We start from the raw sequence: 12,017 nt of genomic DNA, 5'->3' as shown, positions 1-12,017 counted from the left end.
AGGGGCAAGGGGATGGTGCAGTGCAGTACATAGGATAGCAGTAAAATAAATAAGACAATAAATAAAAGTGCAGCCACCTGGTGGCAAGTGCAAGGGTAAGTGCAGACATCAAGTGTCAAGTACTAGTACATGCAATCATGTCAGAGAGAGCATTTAATTGTAATTTTGAGTGCAGCACTCACAATCAAAAGCAAATGCTGCCTAGCATGCAAGCATGCCAGGCAGCATAACTTAACTCACTTTGCATTGAGAAGTGCAAATGTGAAGGGCAAAAGGCGGGGTACACAGTTGTACCCCGCCTATTTCCCTTCACATTTGCACCCCGAAGTTCAAAAGACCAACATTTGACAGTGGGGATCCGCTTAAAGTGTAAACATAACGAGTCCCCATCGCCAAATTACATATTTTTTCCAAATGCGCTCCTGTATGAAGGAAGACTGCTGAACTGTCTCATGTCAACTCGGAAATGCAACGTAAGTCTGTGTTTTACTCTTTGTTTTACTTCCTATTAGAAGAGATGCAAGTCTAACTGGTATCTTATTTTACTAAAGAATATTTTACTTAAGTATAAATGTCGCAGTTTTATTGTTGTGTAATTTTTATATTTTAATGTGTTTTACTGTGCTAAATTTGTCACAGTTTTACAATGCACAATAATGTTTCTGACTGATGTAGGAGAAGAGACTTGTAAGCGTGGCAAAGGAGCGCTCACAGTGTTGTGGTTGTGAGCATGAAGGAACGCCACGGGTAGAATAGCGGGGGTTCAACTCGGACAGTTCATTCCATTTGCTCATGCATTTCATTATTAATGGATTTGCAGATACAGAACAAATAATGATGGCAAAATACGTGCAAGTTCAAAAGGCCTCCACACTCTTCTTTGCTGGCCTTTTATCAACAGGTATGTTAACAAGCGTTTATACTATTCCCATCGTCACTGTAGTGGTTTTAGAGAACCGGGGCGTCGTGTCTGGGAAATGGAATAGGATGTCCTCGTCCAGGGTAATCAGACCATGGTCTGTGGAGGAAGGGACAAAGGAACAGAGTGAGGGAACTGCAGGACTGAGCAAAGCAAACCAGTCAGATTAACAATTGGAGAGATACAAAGGTTTTGAGTGAGAGGGAGTGTGTATTAGTAGCAGAGGCGTAGAGAGGGTAGGGCCTGAGAGAGCAAAGCCCACCCAAAATGTGTAAATGTCCGCTCAGCAGCACTGTGTGGGCATTTACAGATGTTAATGTCACTGCAGCGGCCAAACTACATTAGCTTCAGGCCCCACTTGTTAGATAATTAGCTCCACCTTTGAGTAGTAGCGGAGAATGTGGAGTCCTTGTCAGTGGATCCGATCGAATGCTGATCAGAAAACGTGTTAACATCGTGGACTAACGAGCAGTTTTCAGTGATGGCTGTTTATAGTACTTGAAAAGTGATACTAGAATTATTCAGAACATGGTTGTGCAATGGACCAAAGAGGGTCTTAAACTTGCGTCTGAAGTGTGGAGACTGGATTGCCAGTTAACGTCCTTAGGTGCCCTCGGTCAATTTCCAGGGTATTAATCTGGGCCTTGCAAGCCACCAGCCAGGAGTGACAGCGCCAAGAGTTGTCAGTAACTTACACAGCTTGCTTGCATATTACCTTGATGTAGACCACTCTTTGTCCGTAGCCCCACATTTCTTTGCTTAGAAAACTACCTTTAAACTTGCCCCCTACATTCACTCCTTCATTTTACTTTGTCTGCATGTTCACATCACAAGAATCCTGGTGAGAAAAGAATGGCCTTGCTGGGGGTCTCCACCTGCAGGGGTGTTGCTAGGTCTGGAAATGACCCGGGGCTACGCTAATTTTGGAACTGTAGGGACTAGGGGCTAGCTAGCCTTTTGGCTGTAGCTCCTGAGATTCTATCAGGGGCTAAAACCAAAAGACCAGGGGCTATAGCCCCCTTAGCCCCCCCCCCCCCAGCAACGCCTCTGTCTACCTGTAAAGACAAAGTAAATGGCAAAAGAAGTAAAGGTTAGGCTACCAGGTAAAATTGAGAAAGCGGATACAGAAGTAAACACATCCGTCCTAAACCCACCCTGAAGTTAAATAGTGTAAACTTGTTAATACATACAACGAGCTCAGTGAAAGATGTGCGCAATTAAACTAATTTGACGTGTGACCTCTGATTGGTTGCTGCCCTCCCCTCTCCCCCACAGTTCAATTTTGCCGCCTGGTGTGCCACCTCCCTAAATATTGATGTCCACGGGCACACCTGCTGCCTGCTTCCTGTGCCACAGCTGTTGTGATTGAGTAGCATGGCATAAAAGAGTCTTTGAGCTCAACAGAAATCTTGGTGTCAGGATTTCTTCATGATGAATGCAGTAACCTGCAAGAAAGTGTTTTAAAAATAAGCGCCCCCCCCAAAAAAAATCGCGCTCTAAAGCAGGTGGACGAAAGTTCATTGAACATTTTAACACACCTGACTAAACGGCGCCTGCACGCAGCTTCCTCTCCGCCCTCCTCAGAAAAGCCGTTAACAGTCATGTTTCTAGCAGCTGCTGTGGAAAATAAAAAGAGGCTTTGCGGGAATCTTTGAAGATCAATATTTTCTTTGGCAAAGCAGGCTTCTTTTTGGACGGGCTTGGTTACTTACAGCCCACTGCAACGCTTCCTTCTTGCTCTTAAAAACAACGTCAAGAGCGTGCATTTCCTTCTGTAGACGGTCCGGCGGGAAACTAAAATCCAGCGCCGAAATCCAGCACCGAGGTATAGGATTCCTCCGGTTTCCCGCCCGGTATAGGTGACTTGCTGGGTCATATATGCGGAGGCAAAGCGAGACACTGTGTGGGCGACAGGTGTGTCAGAACAACGAGTCGCCCTTTCCCTTCAAATCACACCGCTTTGAGTAATGCTTCACACGTCTCCTGCTCGGCCCATCTCTCCTCTTCTTCCAAGAAGTAAAACGTGGTGGCAGACACATCCTCAAGGCAAGCTAAGCTTGGCATCAGATGCTGACGGAAAAAACCAAAGGCGCAAACCACAAGAGAACGATTAAAGCGAAAGAAGCTCATTTCTTCAATCGATGACGAGAATTGATTTTTGGGTAAATGATCATGTTCGCGTCATTCCGATCAAAAGAAGAAATGCCGCCTTTTTTATCCAGCTGCTGTATTTTACTTGCAGCTACTTGTTCCAAAGTTTGACTCCCCTCTTTTTGTCATCTTAGAGCACACATTCAGTCCTAAGCATTTAAGTGCAAGTGGTGAGGCCTTAGACCACCTGCTAATTGATTGTGACGCATATTGTATATGTTAATATTACAGCATTTTAAAAACTCTGTACAGGGTATTTACGTTTTAACAACAGGAGAATTCTGCAATAGAATTTTGGTGGTATACAAATTTCATAGATGTTAGGAACACTTAAGGTTTTGAAGAACTGTTTTCCATATTAATGCATTTTTTTCCGATGTTATTGTCTGTTGAAATACATTGTCTATGAATGTTCTTGTTATAAAAAATATTTGTACAAGGCTTCCGTCCTACGATAAATAAATAAATAATACAATGTATATTCCTCTGTGTTTCCTAGTAGGAGAGAAGGTGCACCAGAGAGCCATCTTCCTGCACACAGGCTTTCAATGTAGGGCGCGGTTCCTGGGCCATGAGACTGCGTCCATTCTTACCCTCATAAAAAGTTATTTGAAAATATCATATTATTTACTTAATCATCTATGTAAACTGGTACAAAAAACTTGGATAAATAAATATAGCCCCTTTCATTTTTCACACCTTTACACTGGGAGTCATCGCTCTAGGGCACCTTTCAGAGAACAGCGAATCTCTTCATTTACGTTTGCAGGCCAGATATATGTTTACCAGCTGTCTGAGGGGTACAGACAAGCGGGACAGCGTTCTACCATGAGCATGCGCGCAAGAGCTGGGTGAAGAAGGTTGCAGATGTTGACAATTCATATGACTAGTGGGAGTAGTAGGAATAGAGCTGCAGTCGGGTTCTAGTCATTATTCACAAACACTGAGGCTGGACTTACGGTCTTGTGCTAAAAACAAGCATTCAACGCGGGATGTGTGCATAGGAGTGATGACCGTGTGAGTAAGGCGCATAGTGATGTGGGAAGGAACGCTCAGCATGCTCCCAGCCAAACTAAGGGCTGAAGAAGCCTTCTGGATCAACCGCAAACAATTGTAAACTTGGCTCTTCACCCACGAGAGATGATCGTAGACCTCCCTTCTTGCGCCTAAGACTGACGTAACTTGTAACTATACCTCATTCATTATGTAAATCGTGTAACCAGGCGACTATGTCTGATATTCCACCTTGATGGAACTATGTAACCCCGACTATGTAATATTGCTAACATGTAACCATGTAACTATGTCTGTAATTTCACTAGCTTGTAACCGAACCTTTCACAAGAACAGCCCACAGATGCCTTAGGGTTGGGTGTGCAATCCAAATGGGAAAAATAAATAAATAAATAAATGCAGAGGACTGAAGACAGATGGATGTACGGCCAGTGGAGGAAGTGCTCCCGGGGAGGGGCGCTCAGTGACTGCAGCACAAGAAAGTTGTAATCTCTCTGCTGACATTGTTTTAGAGACTGTTCAGTGAAGCATGCCTCTAATGGGGAAGAACCATGAATGTTCCCTGCACATGCCACCGATTAAGACACTACTTTACGGTATATTTATTCCATGAACCCTGAATGAATGAAGGGCTTAGTTGCTTAGCCTCTTACCCCATGGGCACACCCTAATGATGAGATCATGCATAGTTCCTGGTGGAGCTCATTTTTAAAGATACCATTTATAGTCCGTGCCCACTTAGGGGCTTCATTGGCTGTCAGTCAACTGAGTCCCTTCCACCAAACCATTACAGTTTCTGGTCAGCTTCCTAATAACTTGCAGCTAATCTCTCTTTTATTTTGATATTGCATAATTTGTGCCAGGTTCAGAAGAGGTTCAATAGGGTCATCTACCACCCAGGCCTCAGAGGGCTCTCTTGTGCTACACCTTCAGCCCAATGACAAAGGGAAACAGGACTGTAATTACACCAGTGGGAGCAGAACATAAGTGGACAAACACCATCATCATTGACTTGGCTTAACCATGCAACATTCATAATAAACTTGTCTCATCTCTGTCAATTTTTTCACAGGTTTTTTACCCCCGGACTGGGGCTTTCAGGTGGCAAATGGAACATGGGACACATTGCGGGAATACTTGTGAGAGTGAGAACTCCTGCAACGTTTTAGCGGCCATGTTATTTAAACTGTGCTTCAATGCATGACCATGATTTCCAACGATGATTCGGCACAGGATAGGTGTTCGTTGGATTCAGAAAGAAGAACACCCCACTGGTCATTCCGAAAATCCCTGCAAACACTGCTAGTTGCTTCAACACGGATCCTGAAACTGCCTGCTTTACATGTTCTCTCTTTGCAAGATCCTGTAACTTTTTTGCAAGTAACTGGTCATGTGACAGGGCATTGATACCTCAGGGCTTAGTGCCCTTTACAAATGTAAAAATAAATAAATAACACATCAGCCAGAGTCTCCAGTTCATCCTGATGTTTGCAAGGTACCTCAGCCGCCTTCACAGTTGCCGAGAAGAATACAACACACTAGAGATATAAGACAGTAACTGATAAGGTTTGCAAGATTCTATTTTGAAGGATATTGTTTGCCAAAATGCTTTGTGAGAACTAGAGCATAGCAAAACTACAACTTGCAGGACCTTTAGACATGTGTTTGATCAACTTTTCACCTTTAAAGATTTCTTGGAATCCTGATCACAGAACTTCAATGAGAGATTATCGATATCATTTCAGGAAAAACTTTAACCACCGTAGCAAAACTGAGCAGTATCAAGCAGGCATCATAAAAGTGTCCCAAACAGATCATTTTCAGTATCACAAAAAGACAAATCAGTGTACAATGTGAGCAGTATCACGTAACGTGCATGAATGCAAGTCTACCTAATGTCCACAAGCCTTAGGTGTCACACTGAGATATGATAAAACCCAAATCAGTGTCCAATGGTCACAGATACTCCCGTCCTCTGCACACTTTCTAAGTTGGATAACCAACCAAGACTTTTGATTAGCCCACAATAAAAGTACAAATATTAAAGTAATTCTCATTAAAAAGTTCAAAAACATCGATGCTTGAAACATTTTTCTTTAATTGAGAGACAGAGCTCAATGCGTTTTTGGGACATCCCTTCATCAGTAACAGATACAAAACATGTCTTCGAAGTAGAACTATCCAATCTATAATAGAAAATATATACATATATATATAAGTAATTTTTAGTAAACTTCAATAAACAAATCAAAATTGCCATCAAAACCTCGCATGGTTATCTGCATCAATTCACCTGGATGGTAATACATTTGTTTTCAAAAGAAAGGGAAAACTCCCCAAAAATCTTCAAATATTCCAATCTTGTAAACATTCTAATGGGAACCAAGTCTGAAAAATAGTAAGGAAAACCATCGCCATAAAATATGCAAGCTACATGAATTGTGTAATCTAAGGGCAGGTCCAAAACGTAAGTAAAGTGCATAACTCCTGATGCTGTGCTTGATCTTCTGTTCCTCAGAAAAGAACAAGTCAAGCATATCAGGGCAGTAGTTTCTATGCAACTGTCTACAGGTTCCACATGACACCAGTACAGTAATCCCCACCTGTGTCATGACACACATAGCAGTGATACAGTTTAACCTTACTGGCCCCCAACCGTTTTGTCTAATTGTAGGAGTCATGTGGCTCACGGAATGAACATAACCCTTATGTTAACTTTGTAACAAGGACAATGGATTTGGATTCCCAATACTGTCACACATTGTAATCATTCACGGAAAGACCTGGGACATGGTAATCAGTCCAAAACTCCCTCTGTGGCCGTGATAAAACATGTTAGAAGCACGAGGCAGAATTACAGAATATCCCACTGCATTATGTGGATTCAGGGAAATTTCGAACGAATTTAAAGCAAAGTCATATACCCCCAGAGTTTGACTGTAAACTCAAGTTACACCTTGGTGCTCCAATTTCAAATAGTGTTGTCTATGCTCTACTGAGAAGGGGAACCAATTCACTGAACAGAACCTAGCCAACTGGGTTATCCACCATTCTCACACCCCTGCTGTGTCACCCCTTATCTGTTCCGAATGCATTTGATAATTGGACCATTAATAAGATAATTATAAAAATGACTTCTTCTGCAACTCATGCAGGTAGTGCTTGTGAGGGGCTTATCATCTAATAACAAATGTGGGCTACTTGAATGTCAAGTTATGTCCTTTGGTCTCTGCAGCACTCAGGACACTTTCAATACTTTATAAAGGAAGTAGTAGCCGGTAGACGGCTAAGCGGGTAAAGCACTTGTTGCTGTCATCTGTGTTTGGTCTGCAGGTCACAGGTTCAAATCCCTCCCGGCAGGGTCGACTCAGCGTTTCATCCTTCTGAGGTCGATAAATTGAGTACCAATTTCGATTGGGTATTAATAATAATGTATGTAAATATTTCCTATGTAAATCGCTTTGGATAAAAGTGCTATATAAATAAGAAATTATTATTATAGGCAGTAGTAATATACATAGGTTTCATATTAATTCTGCAGAGATACACAAGGATTGTGTTTTGCAAGTGCTTATTGTCATGCTGGAGTGTCTTGTTTCTGTTTCAGAGGGCCTCAAGAACACACCAACTACCAGAGACAGATCAAGGGTTTTAATTTTTAAAAAGGGTGAATAGCTGTGCCTCTCTCGTCTGGGAATGGGCAGTCACTCCCTTGTCCAGGTGTCCCTACACCCCAGACTGGGCACTGTAGATCGGTAAACCCTACTGTCTAATGGCTATATATCTCAAAGTGATAGACTACGGCAAATGCCTTATCTTTCTAAGATTAAGTTAGAAAAGATGACTCGCACCCTGCCTCGCAAAAAGTACTTAATTCAAGTAAACTATTGTTTCAATTACGTATTTCCAGATACGTGTTCACAAAATCCCAGTTTATTGCTGGTAGGTCTGTCGACATGTGTTTCGCCCACAAAGGTCGTCCTACAGGCACTTCTTCAATAAACTAAGTATATTGGCCATGAATGACTGTTATTGTGCAAGCAATGCGCATGGACTGAGACATGTGTTTCGAGCACAAAGGTCGTCCTCAAGGCTGAGGCTGCCCATTTCATTATACATGAAATATAATAAATGCATATACACATATGGTATTTTCATTTTTGCCAAAAGGAAATGGGACATCATATTAGCATCATTTGATTGGAAAACCAAATACATTAAATAATGTCACAGTAAAGTATCAATTGTAATAAAAATGAAAAAAAATCAATAACAGATGGAAATGGCAATTAGGACAGTCAATTTAGTATTTGAGATTTGGTGGTTGTGGATCAAAAATACCAAACGAAAGATTAAGAATAAAGAAAAATATAACATACCATGGCCAGTTTGTAGATTGAGGGTTTTGCAGAAAAAGGACAAAAAATAAAAGCATTGCAAATGAATGTTCAGTACAAGATATTATTGAAGAGCTATTGATAGATTAATGATAAATGAGAAGTTGGACCCTCACCTCAATAGATAGCCTTATCTTTCTAGCCTCCTTTAGGGGAAAAAGTAGGGTTGATATCCAATGACTCACAAGGTTATGTAATTCCAGGTTGTGTGCCTTCCAGAGACTATGGTTGCACTCTATCCTGTCATTCCATCCGCTAGTGTTCCTCTGCCTATATCTTGCTGTCACTCTCCCTTCCTACTACTACTCTCCTCGCTTCAACGCTGTGATGCTGGACATGCATTGGAGGGACAGGGCCTCCCTGTTCTTGTTCAGTAGTCCTTTTTCATGTGTGTTCTGTATTGTTTTCTGCCCAGGAGTCCATGTGGGACTCCTGGCAGTGCAGCTATTCCTCTTTTTGATTTGGTGTACAGACCCTTGGGATACCCCTATGGCACCCATGGGTGGGGGTACAACCCTGTACCCCTAGTGTATGTTTTTGGACACCCGTGTGTGGCCCACAGAGCAGGGTATGGGCTGGTGACAGCTCCATGCCGAGTTTGAGAGGTGCTCTCAGTATACTCCAATTTGGGATACCCAGACCCTGCCACTGGAATCAGTTGATTCCTGATAGGGGACAAGATGCTCCCTGTGGCCTCTTTCTTTCTATTTCCTGTTAACTTGTTTTTCCCCAAGTCCTTGGAAGCCCTGACTCTGTCCCTTCCCCTTGACTGGCTGTTGGGTGGAAGTTCCATGTATGGTATTGTGGGGAAGTAAAGGCCAGATTGGCTGGAGCCTTCCCAGTGACTGTATGTTGTGGGTGCACCCTTGGGGTGGGGCCTGGGTGAATGCAGTGTGTGACCAATATGCACTTCATGTTATGGGTGTCTGGTTTCTGGTATGTAACACAATGAATGAGACAGCCCAGCTCGAAAATAGTATGAATGCAGTGTGGAGTGCTGAATGGCTGGGTACTTGTCCCAATACACATGCCTTGTTGTGAGTGTCTGGAAGGGGGAGAATGGCCTGAATGCACTGTGAGCCTGATTGGCTGCCTGCCTGCATGAATGCCCTTCTGAATGATTGGTTGCCTGAGTGTGACCCAGCAGAATGAATGAGAGACAAACAGTGCATCTGGGGACCTCTCACTGATGGAAATTGTTCAGAAGCTGAAGTCGGAACTGATGCTTAATCTCGGAAGTTGAGCCCAAAGAAGAAGGTTGACTGCTGTTCCCTTCACCGCAATCTGAAAGCTGCCGTGCCATCGAAACTGATCCAAGAGAGGACCTGGCTAGAAGACCTCTTCCCGATCTACGAGGGACCATCGTGCACCGCAAACCTTTGCAGAAGCACCCTGGAAGTCAGCCTTCAAAAGACTGTCAACCGAATACAGGGACCGCCGAAGAGAACAAAGAGAAGCACTGGACAGCCGTCCGCTGTCGTCGACCTGGGTTTGCAGGATTTGCTATAACCGCTGGAGACCCGTCAAAGCTGTGCTGTTCAGAAGCGGGAACTGCTTGACGCAGAGTCACTGACGACCGGAGCCGCAACACTCCATTGCCTAAAACATTTGAACGAAGGACACTCTCGCCTGCACCGTCGACCACTTTGTCCCGCCAGAGAAAGTCGAGGCAGCCGACGCACCGAGGAGCATCCACCGGTGGGTTTCCCGCCACCCGAAGACCACAAAGACGACTCGATGCCCTTGCTGGGCCAAAGTTCTTCACAGAATCTTTGCGGCCACAAACTGCTGTTGCTGAGGTGCACCGCATGCCTCATCTTCGCAGGACGTCCACGACCAATCATCGACGAGCACCGCCAGGACCGAAGCTGCTGCCTCAACGCCGTTGTTCACCATTTCTTCAAGGGATCTTGACGATCCGTGGCTCCTGCCTTAAAGGGAGCCGCTCAAGAAGGATCCATCGACGACCCGACATTGAACCCTGCTATTCCAGGTACATTGGGCTGGTAGAACCATTTAGAAGGAAATAAGACTCATACAAACAATATATGGACTGGGCTTGTAGTATATCTTTATTTACAGGTTGCCCAGGTGGGGGGATCCTCCGACAGAACTGTGTGTAGGTAACAGGACCAGTATTCTGCCTGTTGTTTAACCAACCTGCTTTCCTCCTATGTCTATTGTTGTAATGAGGCACAATGTTAGGATAGAGGATGCAGTCCCCAAACGTCTGGGTAGTACTGCATGCGGCTGTTCGATCTGCTTCTAAAAGGGTCTGCCTGCAAGCAAACAGTACAAGCAGATCAGCTACTGCTGCCTAAATAAAACATTAGAGTAGAATACTGTGGCTGCAGTATAGAGTTTGTGCCCCTATTGTGCCCTGGTGTCTCTCTTTGTGTTATGCAATTGCATTTAAATGTTCTAGACTTAGTTTGTGGGGAAATGCTGCAAAGAGAAACAAAGAAATGACAGTGCACTGCTGTACACCTCCCTGTCCTCTCTGAAAATTGCTGTTCTTTATTTTCCTGTCAGCATCTGTTTACAGAAAAGGCAGCAGAGCTAGAGTGCCTTAGAATTTCCATAAAAATGCATTTCCTTTTAATGTTTCATTTGCATGGACCACTTTTGTGTGCATGCAGATTAATAATCAATCCACACTTTCTTCCCCATCACCCTGTGTCTTAGTTAGCCTTAAATGTTTGTGGTTTATGGCGGAGGGGAGCTTCATCATGATGACCGTTAGGTACAGTGGCATAATGCTAGCAATCATGTATGCAGCATCATCAGTGATTTATAGTGGCAGTGCTAGCATACATAGTGAACATTTTATAAATTGTCCATGTACTGTTGGTATGCTGGTATCAATTTGATGTGTTACTCAAGAGAACTAATAGTAAGATGCATGTCATTTACCTCATTTAGTTCCCGAAAGTTGTGCAGTAAAATGCTCCATTTCGGCCTATTGCTACACTTTGTTGCTTACAGTAATTTGGGGGAAATGGGAATGGCCCTCAAGTGAAATTATTTACCAACTGCCACAAACGTTGAATCATTCAGAAAGCCATTGCTCTTGCAGGACCCACCGGCAACACTGACACCAAACGTTTGTCTTAGCCTATAGCTAGTATGCCTGAGGCACTTGTAAGAAACATCCTAGTCTTTGGGTGCCCAAGCTTAACTAGGCTGAGGGGAATGGGTGGGGGACAAGGGTACCGAAAGAGATACCAGCCACCAATCCTGCCACATCCATGAGCACCACCAATTCTGGAGTATAGAGAGCAATACTAAGCATAGAGTGGGAATTCAAGGACCGAGGTGATCCTGGCATCAGTTACAGATTTGTGAGCTAGTGCTGAAAAGAAATATGGTCAAGTGTCTAAAGTGCAAACTGTGTGCAAATCCCAGCTTCAACTTGGAAATACATTGTTTGATCCTAGGCACATTATTTGATCTCACTGTGCCATATCTGTCAAAATTGGCTCGTTGGCTACCTGCCTCACGTTGTGAGGGGTTCGAGAGGCAGGATACCTGCCATG

This window comes from Ambystoma mexicanum, chromosome 5p (genome assembly GCF_040938575.1).
Source record: "Ambystoma mexicanum isolate Mex_15411 chromosome 5p, UKY_AmexF1_1, whole genome shotgun sequence".
Taxonomy (NCBI): domain Eukaryota; kingdom Metazoa; phylum Chordata; class Amphibia; order Caudata; family Ambystomatidae; genus Ambystoma; species Ambystoma mexicanum.
The sequence above is the reverse complement of the archived record's forward strand: the minus strand, read 5'-3'. Positions refer to the sequence as shown.